Source organism: Mustela putorius, unplaced genomic scaffold (genome assembly GCF_011764305.1).
Source record: "Mustela putorius furo isolate JIRA1106 unplaced genomic scaffold, ASM1176430v1.1 tig00000166_pilon_pilon_pilon, whole genome shotgun sequence".
In the NCBI taxonomy this organism is placed as follows: Eukaryota; Metazoa; Chordata; class Mammalia; order Carnivora; family Mustelidae; genus Mustela; species Mustela putorius.
Window position 1 is genome coordinate 3595730 of NW_025421301.1, and position 19299 is coordinate 3615028.

General features: G+C 38.5%; 1 non-coding gene across 1 annotated transcript; it reads right to left on the minus strand.

The window, feature by feature from the left end:
* Positions 1-17480: 17480 nt before the first annotated feature.
* On the minus strand, positions 17481-17587 carry LOC123390942. The gene has a single exon (XR_006605538.1). It is a non-coding gene; the product is annotated as a U6 spliceosomal RNA (small nuclear RNA).
* Between the last annotated feature and the right edge of the window lie 1712 nt (positions 17588-19299).

The following is a 19299-nucleotide window of genomic DNA, read 5'->3' on the forward strand; positions in this document are numbered from 1 at the left end:
TCCAAACAATTTGGCTTCTCAGTTCATTGACTTCTTCCATTTTCTGACCTCCACACCAAGCATTCATACCTGGGATCCACTGGCCTTCAAGGAGCCGTGATGATTCAAGGGATCTATGAACTTGGGCAGGGAAAAATCTGTATCTTTATTTTCACTAAGCATTTACTGAAATGTAGCATTTCCTTCAGTCATAATGGTAGACAATATACCACTGAATTACGTAGTAGCTATGGCTTTATCACCATAGAAAACACAGCTATTTTTATATACATTGCATTACTGTTACTTTCACATACAGTTACTTAAGAATTTTAGATATGCTTATTTCTACCTAGAAATTATGGTTCTTTTTAAGCCTGCCACTAGATCTTGTTGTTTAATGCAAAGAAGCACATTATCTTAGTCCATTCAGGCTGCTATAACAAAATACCACATACTAGATAGCTTATTAACAACAAAAATTTATTTCTCACAGATACAGAAGCTGGAAGTCCAAGATCAGGATGCCACCATGGTTGGGTGAGAGCTCTCTTCTGGGTCACAGCTTCTCGATGTATCCTCCCATGGTAGGAGAGAGGGAGCTCTTTGGGGTCTCTTAGAAGAGCACTCATTGCATTCATGGGGGCTCCACCTTCATGACCTCTTCATCTCCCAAATTCTCAACCTCCTAACACTATCATGTTGTTGTTGGGATTATGACATGTGGGTTCTGGGGGAACACAAACATTCAGGTCATGGCACACATACATTGTGGTAGCATATGTTTAATTTATTTAAAGATTTTTATCACGGGGTACCTGGGTGGCTTGGTCATTAAGTGTCTGCCTTCGGCTCAGGTCATGATCCCAGGATTCCGGGATCATGACCTGAGCCAAAGGCAGTTGATCAACCAACTGAGCCTCCCAGGGGCTCAGTTGAATGAATGAATGTGATTTGTGGAACTAGAGGAGGAATTTGCCTTAGACCAGAAGAGAGATACCATTCGACTGTAGTGAGAGGGAAGGAAAAACTGTGGCTGCATGTGATGCCTGGCACAAGGAAATTGTGTCAGCTGAAATCTTTAAAATTCTCCATGAAGGAGGAGGTGAAATCTCTCCTGAGGTGAAGGGAAAGTTGAGTTAGGGGGAGGGAGGCATTAAGAGGTGTGGAACAGGGGCACCTGGGTGGCTCCGTTGGTTAAGCGTCTACCTTCTGTTCGGGTCATGATCCCAGCATCCTGAGATCAAGCCCCACATCTGGTTCCTTGCTCAGTGGGGGGCCTGCTTCTCTCTCTCCTTCTGCCTGCAGCTCCCCCTGCTTGTGCTCACCCTTGCTCTCTCTCGCTCTCTCTCTAATAAATAAATAAAATCTTAAAAAAAAAAAAAAAAAGGTGTGGAACAGAAAGGAAGTCTGTAATGGGGAAGAAAACTAACAGGGGAAAGGAGGACTGCCTAGAAGGATTGAGGGGCTGCTTCAACAGACGAATGGATAAAGAAGGTGTGGTCCATATATATAATGGAATATTACTCAGCTACCAGAAAGGATGAGTACCTACCATTTGCATCAACATGGACGGAACTGGAGGGGATTATGTTAAGTGAAATAAGTCAAGCAAAGACAATTACTATATGGTTTCACTCATATGTGGAACATAGGAATAGCACAGAAGACATTAGGGAAAGGAAGGGAAAACTGAAGGGGGGAAAATCAGAGGAGGAGTGGGGATGAACCTTGAGAGACTATGGATTCTGAAAAACAGTCTGAGGGTTTCAGAAGGGAGGGGGAGGGGGAGGGATAACCAGGTGACGGGTATTAAGGAGGGCACACCTGTTGTAATGAGCACTGGGTTTTATATGCAAATAGTCAACCATAGAACACTATATATTAAAAAAAGATGAATATAACACATTAAAATAATGAAGTGGGGAAAAAACAATGAGAAAGGAAAACAGTATATCCATAATAACTCAGAAATAAAATGCTATGAAGCATGATTTGGTATAATTAAAAAAAAGACTTTTGTCATTTTTCCGCTTACTTCAAGGCAATTTCAGATAAGAATCTGAATTTAAGTATGATTTATGGGTATTGTTACTCATATCTGGAAAAATATGCAAACCTGGAAGTGTTTTGACAGGGCTCATGACTTTATAAAAAAAATCTAGACCCTTCTAATTTGTCAAAAAGAGGACCATGGAAAGTGTTTATTTAATGGTTTTGTTAAAGATTTAATGGTTTTGTTAAAAAAATATTGTCATAATAAAGTCAAAATCCTTAATCATTAAAAAAACAAAAAAAAAAACAGCATTGAGGGACTGGTTGAGGGTAGAGCCCATGAATGTATAGTGGCATAAATCTGCCCTGCTGTGTGACTTCTGTACCAAGGCAAATGGCTGGGGCAAATAGCTGGGGTTTTGCCAGGAAGTAGCCAAGGAAAGACAATAGGGGTGAGGCAATTGGGAACACTGGCACAAGAGGACCACTGAAAAGTCTTGCAATTAGGCTAGAAGGGAAGGGAAGTTAAACACAAGTACCATATATTTGATATACAGTATTTCCCCCTTATCCACAGTGTCACTTTCTGTAGGTTCAGTTACAGCACCTACATCATTCGCTTTACTTCATCTCATCACGTAGGCACTGTACCATCTCATGTCATAATGAGAAAGGTAAGTACGGTACAATAGATATCTTACGAAAGAGAACATGTTCACATAACTTTTATTACAGTATTGTTAAAACTGTCCTATTTTATTATTGTTGTTTTTATTTTATTTTATTTTTAAAAAAGACTTCCTATGTTTGTTGTAAGTTATATCCCTCCCCCTCAAAAAAGACCTGTTGAAGTCCTAAATCTCAGTGCCTCAGAATATGACCTCATTCGGAAATAGGGTCACTGCAGATGTAATTAGTTTAGATGGGGTGGGCCCCCAATCTAATATGACTGGTGTCCTCATAAGATGGTCACATAAAAGCAGAGACACAGAGGGAATGTCACGTTGCAATGAAGGCAGAGATTAGAGTTCTGCAGCTGCAAGCCGAGGAAAACCAAAGATTGTGTGCTACCAGTAGCTACGAAGAGGCAAGGAAGGTTCCAGAGGGAGCATAACTCTGCCAACACGTTGATTTCAGAGTTGTAGCCTTCAGAGCTGTGAGACAATAAATCTCTATAGTTTTGAGCCACCCAGCTTGTGGTACTTTGTTACATCAGCCCTAGGAGATAAATATACTGTTGTAGGCACAAAACAGTAAACACAGCAATGATCCCTGGCCTGTTTGTGGAGCTTACCTGCCCTCTTTAGAAACTGGATATAAACATGATCCCTTTTTTCTTCTATATTCAACTTCTTCCTCTCTCCTGGCTCCTCCCAACTTTAGGTATTCAGTATCTCTCTCTCTTTTTAAAAGATTTATTTATTTGAGAGAAAGGGAGGGAAAGAGCAGGGAGAGGGGTAGAAGGAGAGGGAGAGAATCTTCAGCAGACTATGGGCTGAGCGCAGAGCCCACTGCAAGGCTGGATCTCAAGACCCTGAGCCAAAATAAAGAGTCAGATGCTTAACCAACTGAGCCACCCAGGTGCCCCAAAATATCCAGCATTTCTTTACATAGAAATTAAAATACATTCCTTTCTAACTAGCAGGTTATCTCTTGTTCCTTTTTTATAGCCACAATTCTTGAAATAGTTATCTCCACTTGTCTTTATATACTGATCTCCTACTTGCGCTTAAGCCCTTTGTATTCTCACCTTTGTCCTCTACTGAATTTTCCTCTGCCAACGTCCTCAGATGAACTTGTCCCTAAAGCCAATGGAACCTTGCGTTCCCTCCTTGCTTGATCTCTTAGCAGCATCTGACCATGCTGACTACTTCTTCCTGCAATGCTCTTTTCATTTGGTGTCTGTAAAGCTATTCTCTCCTATAGTTGCTCCTTCTCAGACTGTTTTGAAGACATTTCTTCCCCATATATGTTGGTGTTTTTTAAGATAGTAGGCTGGGTCCTTTTCTTACTTTTCACACTCTTTCTAAGCGATCTCTTTTATTTCCCTGGCTTTAGTCACAATCTGTATGTGGAGGATTTCCAAATCAAGAGCTCTAGTTTGTATCTCTTTCCGGAGATTCAGATCTGAATATTCTATTGTCTATAAACCTCACTACCATGGGATACAGGTACCTCAAATGGAACACTTTTAACTTCCTTCCCATCCCTCCATTTCAGTTCTTCCTCTAACTTTCCCAGAAAATGACTTTTCCACTCTTTCCATTGCCAAAGCCATCCTTGGACTTGTTCCTAACTCCTCTCTCCCTTATCCCTCTACAACCCAGAAACCTACACATACTACTGGCCTGGCAGTCCAAATATTTCTTGAAACCACCTGCTTTTCCCCAATTTCAAGGGCACTCCTTTAGTACCAACCACTATTCTCTCTCATCTCAATGATTATACCACCCTCTTTATTGCTCTCTGGGCCAGTTGCAGGGGCAGATGACTTGTGCAATCATGCAGAGCCCTCACTCGAAAGAGCCCCTCACTTGGTTTTATGTTCTGAGGTTGCCATCTTGGAGTACTTAATATTTTTATCTCTGAACTTATATTCTGTAGGGAGGTCCAATAGGAGTCCAATAGAGCATATGTGTGAGCAGAGGAGATAAAGGCAATATGCATGTCAGTCATTTCTTGCCATTCTATTTCTTTTTTTAAAGAAGATTTTATTTATTTATTTGATAGAGACACGGCGAGAGAGGGAACACAAGCAGGGGGCATGGGAGAAGGAGAAGGAAGCTTCCCGCTGAGCAGGGAGCCTGATGTGGGGCTCGATCCCAGAACCCTGGGATCATGACCTGAGTTGAAGGCAGACACTCATTGACTGAGCATCCAGGAAACCCCCCCCCCATTCTATTTCTATTTATTGGCCACAGTGCCTCATGAGCACAGAATTCCAGTGGACCCACCATGTGTGCTAGTTCAATGAGGCTTACTTGAGTACAAGGCAAGAGTGTTAGGTCTGTGTCAGCAAAAGAAAACCACGGTTTCCACTGGGCAATCAGAACTTGTCTTGAAGGCAAAAAGAAGGCAATTGCATTCTAAGGAACATCAATGACCAAGTACCCTATGATGCCCTTTTAAAAAATTCATGTTTATGTCCCGGTGTTAAACAAAAACTTATGCTGCAAATGGAATAGAAAGAAAGGGAAGGGGAGAACCCATATTTACTTTTCCTTTCAGACCCTCCTTACTCAAGAGTATTCCAAAGACAAAGTATTGATAGAATATGCACCTATCAAAAAGGAAAAGGGAAAAGTTGAGATGATTTGTACAGTGTTTCCACTGTTCTGAAAGAACAAAATACATACACATGTACCAGTTATGAAATACATATTGTATGATTTCTATGATTCTTCATATGATTTAATGGTTCTTATATTTGCAATTAGAGCTGCCTTTGCACAATATAAAGATGAATGGTAAAATTTATGTTAATTTAAATTTTTAAATTTTTTTATATTTAGAATGTTAGGTAACAAATAGAAAACATTATGACAAGTGAGGGGAAAGACTGCGGAAGAATGAAAAAGCTTTATATTTTAATACCTTTAAGGCCACATTTTTCCCATTTTTTTTTTCAACAAGAAACTCTACATATGTATTTTGCACTAGACAGCAAATTATGTAGCCAGCTCAGGTTGCCGCTCACCAATCCATCCTATAGCAAGACTGAACTAAATTGTAAATATTAAGTCATTTTCCTTTTTTTTCAAAGATTTTATTTATTTATTTGACAGAGATCACAAGTAGGCAAAGAGGAAAGCAGAAAGAGAGAGGAGGAGGCAGGCTCCCTGCTGAGCAGAGTCCAATACATGGCTCTGTCCCAGGACCCTGGGATCTCAACCCGAGCCAAAGGCAGATGCTTAATGACTGAGCTATGAGGGCACCCCCACATTTTACTTTTTTAAGTAATCTCTATACCCAAAATGGGGCTTCAACTCATAACCCAAGATCAAAAGTCACATGCTGTACCCACGAAGCCAGCCAGGTACCCTCTTTGAGATTCTTCATTTTAGCAAGCTTTCATGTGATGCCCATGATGCTTGTCCGTGGATTACATTTTGAACAGCAAGTCTTTAGAGAACACTGCTCGTGGGGTCCTCAGGCAATGCCACTTTCATACAAAAACCCCATTTGGGTTCAGATACCCAGAACCATAGAATTCCCTGTCCAAACAGTTCTGAATCCACTTTCTAATTGTTTGCTGGGAGAAAGGGAATGGTGAATAGAAGTAACACAAGTGAGTCAAGATGTCAACATGTATATGAACAAGGCCCTTTTTGGTACAGGATGACTTGGAAGTAGAAATAGAAGGGGACTATGCTTGAAGTCATATCCCAACACTGAACTCTGAGTCCAAGAATTTTGAATTTGAACTTGGTCTTTTAAGTCATTATGAAATTATGTGTCAAGTTACAAGAATAGAACACACTTATTTAATAGTCAATTAGATTGATCTACAACGTTAAGATGTGGGCCTGTGTTTGTACTCTTACCCTAAGCTTTGCAAATGTTAGGGGCAAGTCTGTGGAACTTCATCCACTGTGAGGAAGGGGCATCTTATTTGGATGAAGACACTTTCTACTGCCCTTTTTACTCTCCAAGGCTGGGCCTAGAGTCTCTAAGTTGCAATTGCCCAGAGAGGATGCTTATTTCTAATTCACTCAAGGTCTCAGAGGAGGCAGACAGCATTTTTTTTTTAAGTAAAATTTAACATGAAATAGGAAATATAGGAGTGCTTTGCACATAGTAAAAATATTGTCATTAAATATGGTTCATATATACATATCTATGAAATTTATAAATTGGTGGCATTATGAACTCTATCACTTTCTTTGAGTCATGGTCAAAAAAGTTGAATGCTTCAGTTCCAGACGATAAAGGCCTTCATAATCTGGTTGTAGATTATCTCTCCACAATGACATCTTGCAATTAATTTTCCTTCCCCAGACCTGTCTTCTGCCTATCTAAGCACTTTGCATTCCAACTACAATGAACTTTTCTCCACTACTAGAAGGCATGTTTCTTACCCCAGCACTTGCATGTTTTCGTCCAGCCTGGAACCTTCTTTCTCTAGGTCTTCACTTAGATAACACCCCCTCAGCCTTGAGGATTCAGTACAGACATCACCTCCTTGGGAAGCCTTCTCTGACCCCTATGTTCAGGTAAGTCTCTCTTCCTAAGGACTGTAACAGCATTCTTTCCCAAGCATTGAATTTATCACCTTTTTGTAAAATCACTCAGGTGACTTTTGGTCTTATGTGGGAAGGGTCAATGACTGTTTTGTTTATCTCTACCTCTGTTGTTGAGCACAGAATCTGGCAAATAGGAAGTGCTCAGCAAGTAATGTTGCCCTGAGTTAAAAACACATTTTCTTTTTTCTTTCTTTTTTTAAAGTAATCTCTACACCCAACATGGGGCTCAAACTCATGTCTCCGAGCCAAGAGTCAGATTACCAACTGAGCCAGCCAGATGCCCCACATATTTTCTATTTTCTATGTAAAACATATTATACCATTATATGTGCATCACATTGTACTTAAATGTTTTCAAGGTCTATGATTATTTTCTAAGGATAAAGCCCGAGAAGCAAAACTATTACTGGCTCAAGGAATATTATCATTTTAAAATCCTTGACATATATTGGTAACTTCATTTCTAGAGGGTTATTCCAAATCTATTTAGGGACTATTGACAATTTCTGCAATATTCAGTCAATCTCATTTAGAGTATTTATCTCTTTTTCTCTCCATTTATACAAGTCTTATTTTTATAATCACTGAATATAATTTTATAATTTTCCTGATATATGATCTTCATAATTTTTTTTCTTTTCTTTCTTCCTTTTTTTTTTTCCTTTTTTTAGAGAGAGAGAGGGGCATGGGGAGAGGGACAGAGGAAGAGGGAGAGAGAGAATCTTAAGTAGGCTTCACAGTCAGCACCAAGCCTGACATGGGGCTTGATCTCACCATCCTAAGATCATGATCTGAGCCGAAATCAAAAGTCGGACTCTTAACCACCTGAACCACCCAGGCCCCCCTGATCTTCTTATTCTTTTAAAGGTGACTAAGCATTGAAATATAATGTGTATGTATATGTGTGTGAATATGCACACACACATATGTGTAAAACCATCATTATTGTGAATCCAAAGTCTTTTCCACCATATTTTTATTACCAGGAATTGCTGGCATACAGTCAATCTAATAAAGCTAGTGATTGCTTTCTTATCTGGCTACTGTATTGATCTTTCAATTATAAATGTACATAATCTTATCATATGTAAATAATAATATAAATATTTTTCTCTTTTCTATAGTTATGCTTCTTACTTGTTTACGTTAATTGCTAGAATTTCCAGGGGCGCCTGGGTGGCTTACTCATCTGGGTGTGTTCCTTTGGCTCAGGTTGTGATCCCAGGGTCCTGGAATGGAGCCCTATGTCAGGCTTCCTGCTCAGCAGGGAGCCTGTTTCTCCCTCTCCTCCCCGTTGGTACTCTCTGTCATTATCTCTGTCTTGCTCTTTCTCTCTCTCAAATAAACAAACAAATAAATAAATAAATAAAATCTTTTTAAAAAATTGCTATAATTTTCAGAACTTGTTAGGTAATAAGGTAATGATGGCAGTTCCCCTTTGTATTCTTCGCTTTAATGGAAACACTAGTATTTCAGTATTAAGTGTGATATTACCTGTATTTCATGAAAATATTATTTATTATTTTAAGGAAGTTTTATTTACTTTCTAGTTTACTGTAATTAAGACTCAAAAATAGAGGCACCTGGCTGGCTCAGTTGATAGAGCAAGTAACTATTGATCTTGGGGTTGTGAGTTTGAGCCCCACATTGTGTATAGAGATTATTTTTTTAAGATTTTATTTTCAATGTTATCAGTATTTCCAAATATATGGCCAGTCATTAAAAAGTAGTACGTAAAATATTCATGATTTTTAAAAAGACTTTTAATTTTTAAAAAAAAATTTTTATTTATGTATTTGACAGAGAAAGAGAGAGGCAGCGAGAGAAGGAACACAAGCATGGGAGGGGATAGTGGGAGAAGAAGCAGGCTTTCCGCAGAGCAGGGAGCCTGACACGGGGCTGGATGCCAGGACCCTGGGTCTCAATCCAAGGACCTTAGGATCATGACCTGAGCCAAAGGCAGATGCTTAACGTCTGAGCCACCCAGGCGCCCCTAAAGATTTTTTTTAAAAATAATCTCTATACCCATTTTGGGGCTTGATCTTACAACCAACCCCAAGATCAAGAGTCACAACAGCCACCAGCTGAGCCAGCCAGGCACTCCAAAATAGACATGATTTAAAAAAAAATCTTGTTCCAGTCATTGTATTATTATTCTTAATTTTCTGAATTGTGTTTTTACCCTCTTTCCTCAATTAAACTGCTGCCTTTTGTCTGCATTACTGGTTCTTTAGGAGGAAAAATAATTTGGAGGTATATAAATCAATTACATTCTTTTCTTACTTTTCAATTAATTTTTTTCTGTTTTTCCTCATTTTTCCTTTTAAAATTTTACCTTATGTTATTTCATAGTTCTGAATTTCTGATTGGAATGGTATGTGTAGTATTTATTTTCATTCTAATTTTTCCAAAGTGAAAAATATTTGAAATCATAAATTTGCCTGTAATTGCAGCTTTGGCTGCAAGTCTATACCTTTTGCTATACATACCACACTGAAATTTGGCTTTAGCTTTGGGACTAGGCTAAAATCTGCTATTAGATTATTACATTTCAGCTTTAGCCTGTGGAAGACTGACTTGTCAAATGCTGACTTCAAAAGAATTCAAGGTGTCTCTGAACTTGTGTGTAACCAATGACCGGCAGTCATATACATTACGATGATCTTTAATCAGATTAAGTACATTAGTAATGTGAACAAGGCTTGTCATTTTGATATTTTTAAATTTCTTAATATAAGGCAAGGATTTTAGATGTTCCTTTAGTAAAATACCATATGCTTTATATGTTGAAATTCTATCAGTCAGTTGAAGGAAGTATAACAGTATGTTTATTATTGTAAGAGTATAACAATACAATGATTAATGATGATTGTGAAAAGTCAGTAAAGGTGTCCAAAATATACATATTAAGTGAAAAAGTATATTGTATTAGTAAGATTATATATCATATGAAACTATTATTGTCAAATATATAAATACAATATTAGTATCTGGAGAGATAAAAGTCATCGCTTCTCTGCCTTTTGGCTAAGATAAAGTGTGGAGAGATAAAAATCAGAAGATTGTATTTTTGTATAGTAATCATCCCTGGCAATGAAGTTCTAGGACTTATTTCTACTTTATATATTTATATGATGGTTGAAGTTTAATTAAAAGCATACATTATTTTTTATAAGAAAAGACAATAAATATATTTAAAATATATACAAAGCTGAAGATATACAAGTTACCTCTCTGATAAACTATAGGATGATCTTTCTTTTCTTGGAAGATTCTGTGACCAGTTACCTAGGACATTTATTTATTTATTTATTTATTATTTTTTTTAATGATTTTATTTATTTGTCAGAGAGAGGGAAAGAGAGCGAGCACAGGCAGACAGAATGGCAGTCAGAGGCAGAGGGAGAAGCAGGCTCCCTGCCGAGCAAGGAGCCCGATGTGGGACTCGATCCCAAGATGCTGGGATCATTACCTGAGCCGAAGGCAGCTGCTTAACCAACTGAGTCACCCAGGCGTCCCTACCTAGGACATTTAAATCCCTACTCTTTTCTTGCTGGTCTTTCAACCACTTCACAAATCATTATGCATATACAAGGAAAGAAAAACTAGTCAATTAGGTCACATTTTATCAGCTATGATGAAGAAATAGACAAAGTGATGCAATTGATTCATGTAAATTGTTCAGTTTTATTTATTTATTTTTTTTATTTACTTGAGAGAGAGAGAGTGAGAAGGTGAGAGAGGAGAAGGTCAGAGAGAGAAGCAGACTCCCCATGGAGCTGGGAGTCCGATGCGGGACTCGATCCCGGGACTCCAGGATCATGACCTGAGCCGAAGGCAGTCGTCCAACCAACTGAGCCACCCAGGCGTCCCAATTGTTCAGTTTTAAATGGTATGTTCAAGTTGGGTCCTTTTGTCCTTGATTAAGGAACTCAATTTAGCCAAATAGATTGTTATTTTAATACGTGGGAGAGGGGTGAGCATTGGGGAGGGGACTGAGGAATCTGAGACTCAGTGATGGAATGATTGTCCAGTTAGGAGTCACAGGAATTGGACCTAGAGGGACAATAGAACTCAGGAGGCTAAAGGGACTCTGTGTCTCTTCTCTTGCTGTGTGTGGCCTTTCTTTTTCAGAATATCTTTCCCTATGTCTGAATTTTTGCTCTATTTTTCTCCTGCTTCCCATTGGCCTAGTCCCTCTCTCTACAATTTACATCCATTCTCTTCACACTTATCTTCTCAGAAGCCTTACTCCTTTGTTCAGCTCCTCTCTCTCCTGCATCTTCAACCTTTTTGTTGTTGTTGTTGTTGTATTTTATCCACAGGTATATAAATATGCTTCTCCCATCCTAAAAACCAAAACAAGCAAACCAAACAAGGCAAACAACAACAACAACAAGCCCTGTGTTGAACTCAAATCTTCCTTAAGCAACCATGTATCTTTCTGGCCCCTTTCTCAAAGGTCTTGAAAAAGCGGTCCAGATACTCTGCCTCCACCTCCCTCCCACTAGCTCCTTGCTGGCTCTCACCCTTACGTTGTTAATGAAACTGCTCTGCTTAAGATCCCGTTTCTGTTCCAGTCTTACCCTAAGCTCTTAACCACATTGATTCAACATAATTGATTCTTTCCACTTCCTTAAATACCCTCCTCTCTTACTGAAACCTCACACTCTTGTTTTTTCTTCTACCGTTCTGGCCGTTTCATCTCATTCTTCCTTTACAGGTTGCTCTGTCTTTACTTATTCTCTATAAATTGGGCTTTACCAGGACTTAATGCTTAGATTTCCTGTCCTCATTCTCTTCCTACTCTTCTACCTCAGTGATTGTATCCATTAACATGGCTTTAAACACCTTTTCTTTTTTAAAGATTTTATTTTTTTATTTTAGAGAGAGAGAGAGAGAGAGAGAGAGCACCACTCAAGTGGGGAGAAGAGTGGAGGGAGAGAGGGAAATTATCTCTAGCACATTTCTCACAGAGTACAGAGCCCAACTGTGGATCCCAGGACCCTGCGATCATGACCAGGTAGAAACGAAGAGTCAGTTGCTTAACAGACTGCAACTCCCAGGGGCCCCTAAATACTTTTATAACAAGATAATTGGAAATGCAAGTAGATTGTTCTAGATTCATGATATCTGGTAGAACATTTTGTAGTGATGGAAATGTTCTGTATCTGTGCTATCCAAAATCATAGTCACTAGCCACTGGTGGCTATTGAACACTTGATAAGAAGCTACTGTGACTAGGAACTAAATTTTAGGTTTTATTCAGTTTAATTAATTTAAGTTGAATAGCTATATGTGGCTAGTGGCTTTGGATTAGACAGTTTGGTTCTAGATTAAAAGAAAACAAAGAGGGGTGCATGGCTAGTTCAATTGGTAGAGCATGTGACTCTTGATAGCAGGGTGTGAGTTCAAACCTCATGTTGGGTGTAGATATTACTTTAAACATTAAATACTATTAAATTGTAGTAATAAAAATTTGTCTGAATTAATGGTTAAATGTAGTGAAAAACAGATGTAATGGTGCTGTGTGGCTTCAGCTTAGTCTCTGCCTCTCTTGGTCTGCACCTAGATCTTCTTCTCAACTGTTAATCCTGCTAATCAACAGTAACTCCAGGCCTGCCACCAGCCACAGAACAGCCTTCCCTATAGCTCTTTACTAGTTCTCCTTCTTGGTCCCAGATTCTCCTACAAGGTTTCCCTTATTCACCCAAGTTTCAGGAGGGCTGGTTAGTGAGTCGCTCTCATTCTCCAACTTTCCCTTTTGAACCATTGATTTCTTAGCTTCTCTCATCATATTAATTCTTATTCCTATAATAAATTCATTTTGTAATATTCGTAGTGGTTCTGCTTTGCTGATTCTTGACACACTCCTGAAATCTTATTCTCTCAGAATTCCTCAACTCAAAAAATAGCATCAACATCCATCAATTTCCACCTTAACTCCCTACTTTCAGTCCCCTACTGAGTCCTTGGCAAACTTGGTACAAAATATATTGTTGAATATGCCCACCTCTTTTCTATTTCCTCTGCAATACTCTTGTCCAAGTAACTTCATCTTTTACCTGGTTCCATCTCCATCATCAACCCCCAATATCAATTCTGTTTCTAAATACTAATTTTAAATTTGTGAAAAATTTCAGTGGCTTCCCATTGCACTAACTCACACAGTTCTGTGTAATTTGGCTCCACTCCTGCTAACTTCTCCAAACTCATCTTGAGCCATTACCTCCCTTACCAAATATACTCCAGCCACAGTAGCTTCCTTTCAATAAAGGCCAAGCTCTTTCTCCTCTCAGTGTTTTCACATACACTATTCATTCTGATTGAAATGTTCCTCCAGCTCTCCTTTATTCTTCATGTTCCGTGGTTTACTCTTTCGGGTCTTAGTTTATACATCACTTCCTTAGAAAGGCCTTCCTTGACCAGCCCAAGTAGGTCCTCCTATTCTGTAAAACTCTATTATGTTAATTTCTTCTTTGAATTTATCACATTTTATAAATGTTTTGTTTGCTTGGTTTTTTTGTTTGTTTGTTTATTTTCCTCACTTAGCTATGGTTTCCATGAAGGCAAGAGGGATTTTCTACTTTATTCACCCAGAACGTAATTCGGTGCCTGGCACATAATTGGTACTCAGAATGTGTTTGTGGAACGATGAATGTAGTGAGTGGATTCCTCCAGCTTCTTATTTATGGTTTCTGTTTTTTTATAATTTTAGTTTGACATGATCTCTCGTAGCCCAGCTCTAACTCCTTCCTCACAACACTGACTCTCTGGTTTTTCTCTAAGAACAGTCTGGTGCCTGATGATGGTTTAGCAAATTCTGGCAAGACAAGGATGAGTGGTGTTACAGAGTAAAACTCTGACAGCCTAGGCTGCTCCCTTATCAGGGACTTTGGGTAAGGTTACCTTTGAAAAGAACTTTGAGACACACCATGATGGACATGTTCAGTATGAGACTTACCGTTCTATTTTCCTCTTTTGTGCCCTCATTCATCATGAAAATCGGAACAACCAAAGATTGCTTGTAGTCTGGGACTCCATTCGAAATAGAGTGGGAATACTTTGATAAAACCATTATGGTTTATGTGTACCTAATTCTTTCTCTTTTTAGTTACTTGCATAAATTCTGTGGCTTCTTATAATTTAATCCATCACTTTCATTATAAAATTTAAGTGCCAGCAGCTAAAATGAGACTGTACTTTTTAGAAGTTATTTTTCTTAATTTAAGTTATCTCTATGCCCAATGTGGGACTCAAACTCACAATCCTGAGATCAAGAGTCACATGTTCTTGAGATCACATGATCAAGAGCCAGCAAGGTGCCCCTGAGATTGGACTTCTAATTAAAAAAAAAAAAAAAGCAAATAAAAGAAAGCTAAAAGCAATGAAAGAATGTCTAGAATTCCAAGTATATTTAAAACATTGACATTTTTAATTAATAGAGTTTATTTTTAAGAGCATTTTTAGATTTAAGGAAAATGAGCAGAAAATAGTTTCCATATACTCACTCCCCCAGTCCTCCTCTACCCCAGTGTTAACATTGTGTGATAATTGGTACATTTGTTACCATTGACAAACCAATATTGATACATTATTATTAACTAAAGTCCACAGTTAACATTAGTGTTCACCTTTTATTCAGTATATTGTATGAGTTTTGACAAATGTATAATGACCTGTATTAACCATTATAGTATCATATAGAATAATTTCACTGCCCTAAAAATTCCTTATGTTCCACCTAGTTATCTATCTCTCCCTCCTTCTGAACTCTTTACAGCCACTGATCTTTTTCTATAGCTTTGCCTTTTCCAGAATGGCATATAGTTTGCAGCCCTTTCAGATTGGTTTCTTTCACTTAGCAACAAGCATTTAAGATCTTTCCATGTCTTTTCATGGCTTGGTAGCTCATTTCTGTATAGCACAGAATAATTTTCCATTATATAAATACCAAAGTTTATTTATCCATTCATTTATTGAAGGACATCTTGATTGCTTCCAAGTTTTGATAATATGAATGAAGTTGCTCTAAATATCATGTGCATTTTTGGAGGAACCTGGGGGTTCAGTTGGTTAAGCGTCCAACTCTTGATTTCAGCTCAGGTCATGATCTCAGAGTTGTGAGCCTGTGTCAGGCTCCATGCTGAGCTCCATGCTGGGTATGGAGTCTGCTTGGGATTCTCTCTCTCCCTCTCCCTCTACCCCTCCTCCCCTAAACAAAACAAAACATCCTATGTGCTTTTTGTTGTTGTTTTGGTGTTTCTGTTTTATTTTGGTTTTGGTTTGGACTTAAGTTATCAGCTCATTTGAGTAAATACCAAGGCATGCAACTGCTGAATCGTATGGTAGGAGTATGTTTAATTTTGTGAGAAACTTCCAGACTGTCCTCCAAAGTGGCTATACCATTCTGCATTCCCACTATCAATGATTAGAACTTCCTGTTACCTAGGGCACCTGGGGTGGCCAGTTGGTTGAGCTTCTGACTCTTAATTTCAGCTCAGGTCATGAACTTGGGGTCCTGGGATCAAGTGCTATGTCAGGCTCCACACTTACCAGGGAGTCTGTTTCTCTTTCTTTCCCTCTGCTCCTCTCCCTGTTTGTACTCTCTCCCTCCCTCTTTGTCTCTCTCTCTCTCTTTCAAATAAATATATCTTAAAAAATAAATAAAGTTTCTGTTGCCCTACATCCTTGCCACCATTTACTGTCTGTGGTTTGGATTTTGGCTATAGTAAGTGTGTTGTAGTATTTCACTATTTTAATTAGTAATTCCCTAATGATATGTGATATTGACTTATCTTCATCTGTATACCTTTTCTTTTTAAAAGATTTTTTTCAAGATTTTATTTATTTATTTGACAGACAGAGATCACAAGTAGGCAGAGAGGCAGGCAGGGAAAGAGAAAGGGGGGAGAAACAGGTTCCCCGCTGAGCAGAGAGCCTGATGTGGGACTCGATCCCAGGATCCTGGGATCATGACCTGAGCCGAAGGCAGCGGCTTAACCCACTGAGCCACCCAGGTGCCACTTTTTAAAAGATTTTATTTATTTGATGGAGAGAGAGAGACAGCAAGAGAGGGAATACAAGCAGGGAAACTGGGAGAGGGAGAGGCAGGCTTCCCACAGAGCAGAGAGCCTAATCCAGGGCCCTGGTGGCCCTCATCTGTGTATCTTTTTTGGTGAGGTATCCAAGTCTTTTGCTCATCTTTTACTTGGGTTTTTGCTTATTGTTGAGTTTTAAGATTTCTTTGTATATTTGTGAGTTTTTAAAAGATTTTTTAATTTTTAATTAATTACTTAGTTTTTGAGTAATCTCTACATTCAACATGGGGCTTGAACTCACAACCCCAAGATCAAGAGTCACATGCTCCACTGACTAAGCCAGACAGGCGCTCCAGAGTCCTTTGTATATTTTGGATATTAGTCCTTTAGGAGATATGTGCTTTGCAAAGATTTTCTCCCAATCTGTAGATTTCCTTTTCATTCTTTTAGTAAGGTCTTTGCAAAGCAGATGTTTTAAATTTTAACACGTCAGCCTTTTAATTACCATAAAGATAAGATGTCAGAGATGTTGTAGAAAATTTTCTCTCTTTTTTTAAGTAAAAAAAAAATCCAATTTTTAAAAGAGGAAAATAATCCATTTCTTTCTTTTTTTCCAAAAAACGATCTTGAGTACTAGGAACATGGAATTGAATAACTTCCAGTCTCTTTTGACTCTAGGTTTTCGTGATTCTGTGGAAAGAATGATGGAGTATTGTGGATTTTTCCCGTATTAATTCTAGGGTCCCCTCTCCATTACCACAGTAATATATGGTAACTGAAGAACGTTTAGGAAACATTGAAACAAAGAAAATATGATTTTTTTCTAAACAGTGTAGCACTAAGTGCAAGAATTTTGGATGACAAAAAATTCAGACAGGTGTGCCTATATGCCTGCCTTTCATTAACTGCAATGAAATTAACCTTTTCACTACTTTGTGGACGAAAGGACAGTAATGAGGTACATAAATAATTAGCTTTATTTTTTTTTAATTTTTAAAATTTAATTTATTTTTTAAAATGTAGGATGCTTCAAGAATTTGCATGTCGGGGCGCCTGGGTGGCTCAGTGGGTTAAGCCACTGCCTCAGCTCAGGTCATGATCCCCGGGTCCTCGGATCGAGTCCCGCATCGGGCTTTCTGCTCAGCAGGGAGCCTGCTTCCTCCTCTTTCTCTCTGCCTGCCTCTCTGCCTACATGTAATCTCCCTCTGTCAAATAAATAAATAAAATCTTTAAAAAAAAAAAGAATTTGAATGTCATCCTTGCACAGGGGCCATGTCAATCTTCTCTGTATCATTCCAATTTTAGTATATGTACTACCAAAGTGAGCACAATAATTAACTTTTTAAAAACACATATTTAGGGGCACCTGGGTGGCTCAGTTGATTTAGTGTCTGACTATGGATTTCAGTTCAGGTCATGATCTCAGGGTCATGAAATGGAGCCCCATGTTGGACTCCATGCTAGTCTTGGGTCTCCTTAGGATTCTCTCTCCTTTTCTCTCTGCCCCTCACCCTACCCCTCCCAAATAACATAAATAAACTAAAATAAAAATAAAATATTTATTGTAACAACTATCACAAAAGTGTATGAAGTAAAAAGTGATGATCTCCCACCATACCATCCTTCTCTATAATTATAATTATTTTCTATAGAAACAAAAATCTTTATATCTATGCTTACCTGGTTATACACATACATACAGACCTGCAAGCTTCATGAGTCAGTGATCACCTATGTCTATCTTGATGTACATCATTGTAAGTCTAGTGCATACCATGGACATTAGTACACAGAAGGTGCTAAATTGAATGAATAAATGTCACACTGTACGTTGTTCTGTAGGTGGCTTTTTTTTTTTTTTAATTGAAGAATGTAACCTGAATATGTTTCCATGTTAGGGCATTGATAGCTACTTCATTATTTTCAATGGCTCCAGAATAATCCACTATGTGAATGCACTATAATTTATTCAATCAGTACCCTATTACTGGATGTTTAGGTTATATATACATATATATATTTTAATTTTATTTATTTATCTGAGAGAGAGAGAATGAAAGAGAGAATGAGTAGGGAGGGCAGCAGGGAGAGGAGAAGCAGACTCACCACTGAACAGGGAACCCGATGTGGGGCTCAGTCCCAGGAGGCTGAGATCATGACCTGAGCTGAAGGCAGACACTTAATGACTGAGTCACTCAGGCACCCCTAGGTTATATATATTTCAAGCACACACACACACATATGCACACTTCTATACAGCATTACAAACAATACTGGAGTAAAAATGACAGCCAAATTATTTTGTTCTACCAATTTGTCTTCTTTTTCTTTTTTTTAAGATTTTATTTATTTATTTGACAGACAGAGATCACAGGTAGGCAGAGAGGCAGGCAGAGAGAGAGAGAGGAGGAAACAGGCTCCCCGCTGAGCAGAGAGCCTGATGTGGGGCTCGATCCCAAAACCCTGGGATCATGACCTGAGCCGAAGGCAGAGGCTTCCCACTGAGCCACCCAGGCACCCCTTAATTTATCTTCTTACTAACATTAAATGTGTGTTGAGTTTCCCACATTTATGTGAGGGATGATACTGAAATTGGATATTACCAATCTTTGTTGTTGTTAATGTTTCTTTTGTTTGGAAAAAGGGTCCTTATAAGAGGAACTGTAGTCCACTTTGCTTTAAAGTGAAGTTGGGATTCAAATGGGGAAGATCCTAAATGGCAAATAGGACATTTGAATATTTTTAAAAAATATTTTATTTATTTATTTGACAGATCACAAGTAGACAGAGAGGCAGGTAGAGAGAGAGGGGGAAGCAAGCTCCCTGCTTAGCAGAGAGCCCAATGTGGGGCTCGATCCCAGGACCCTGATATCATGACCTGAGCTGAAGGCAGTGGCTTAACCCACTGAGCTACCCAGGCGCCCCAGGACACTTGAATATTTTTAAAGTAATGAAAGAGAAAGGATTTGAGAATTTTTTTATACATTATAAAATGTTTGAGCTGAAAGAAATCTTAAAAATTATGTTTCCATAAATTTATT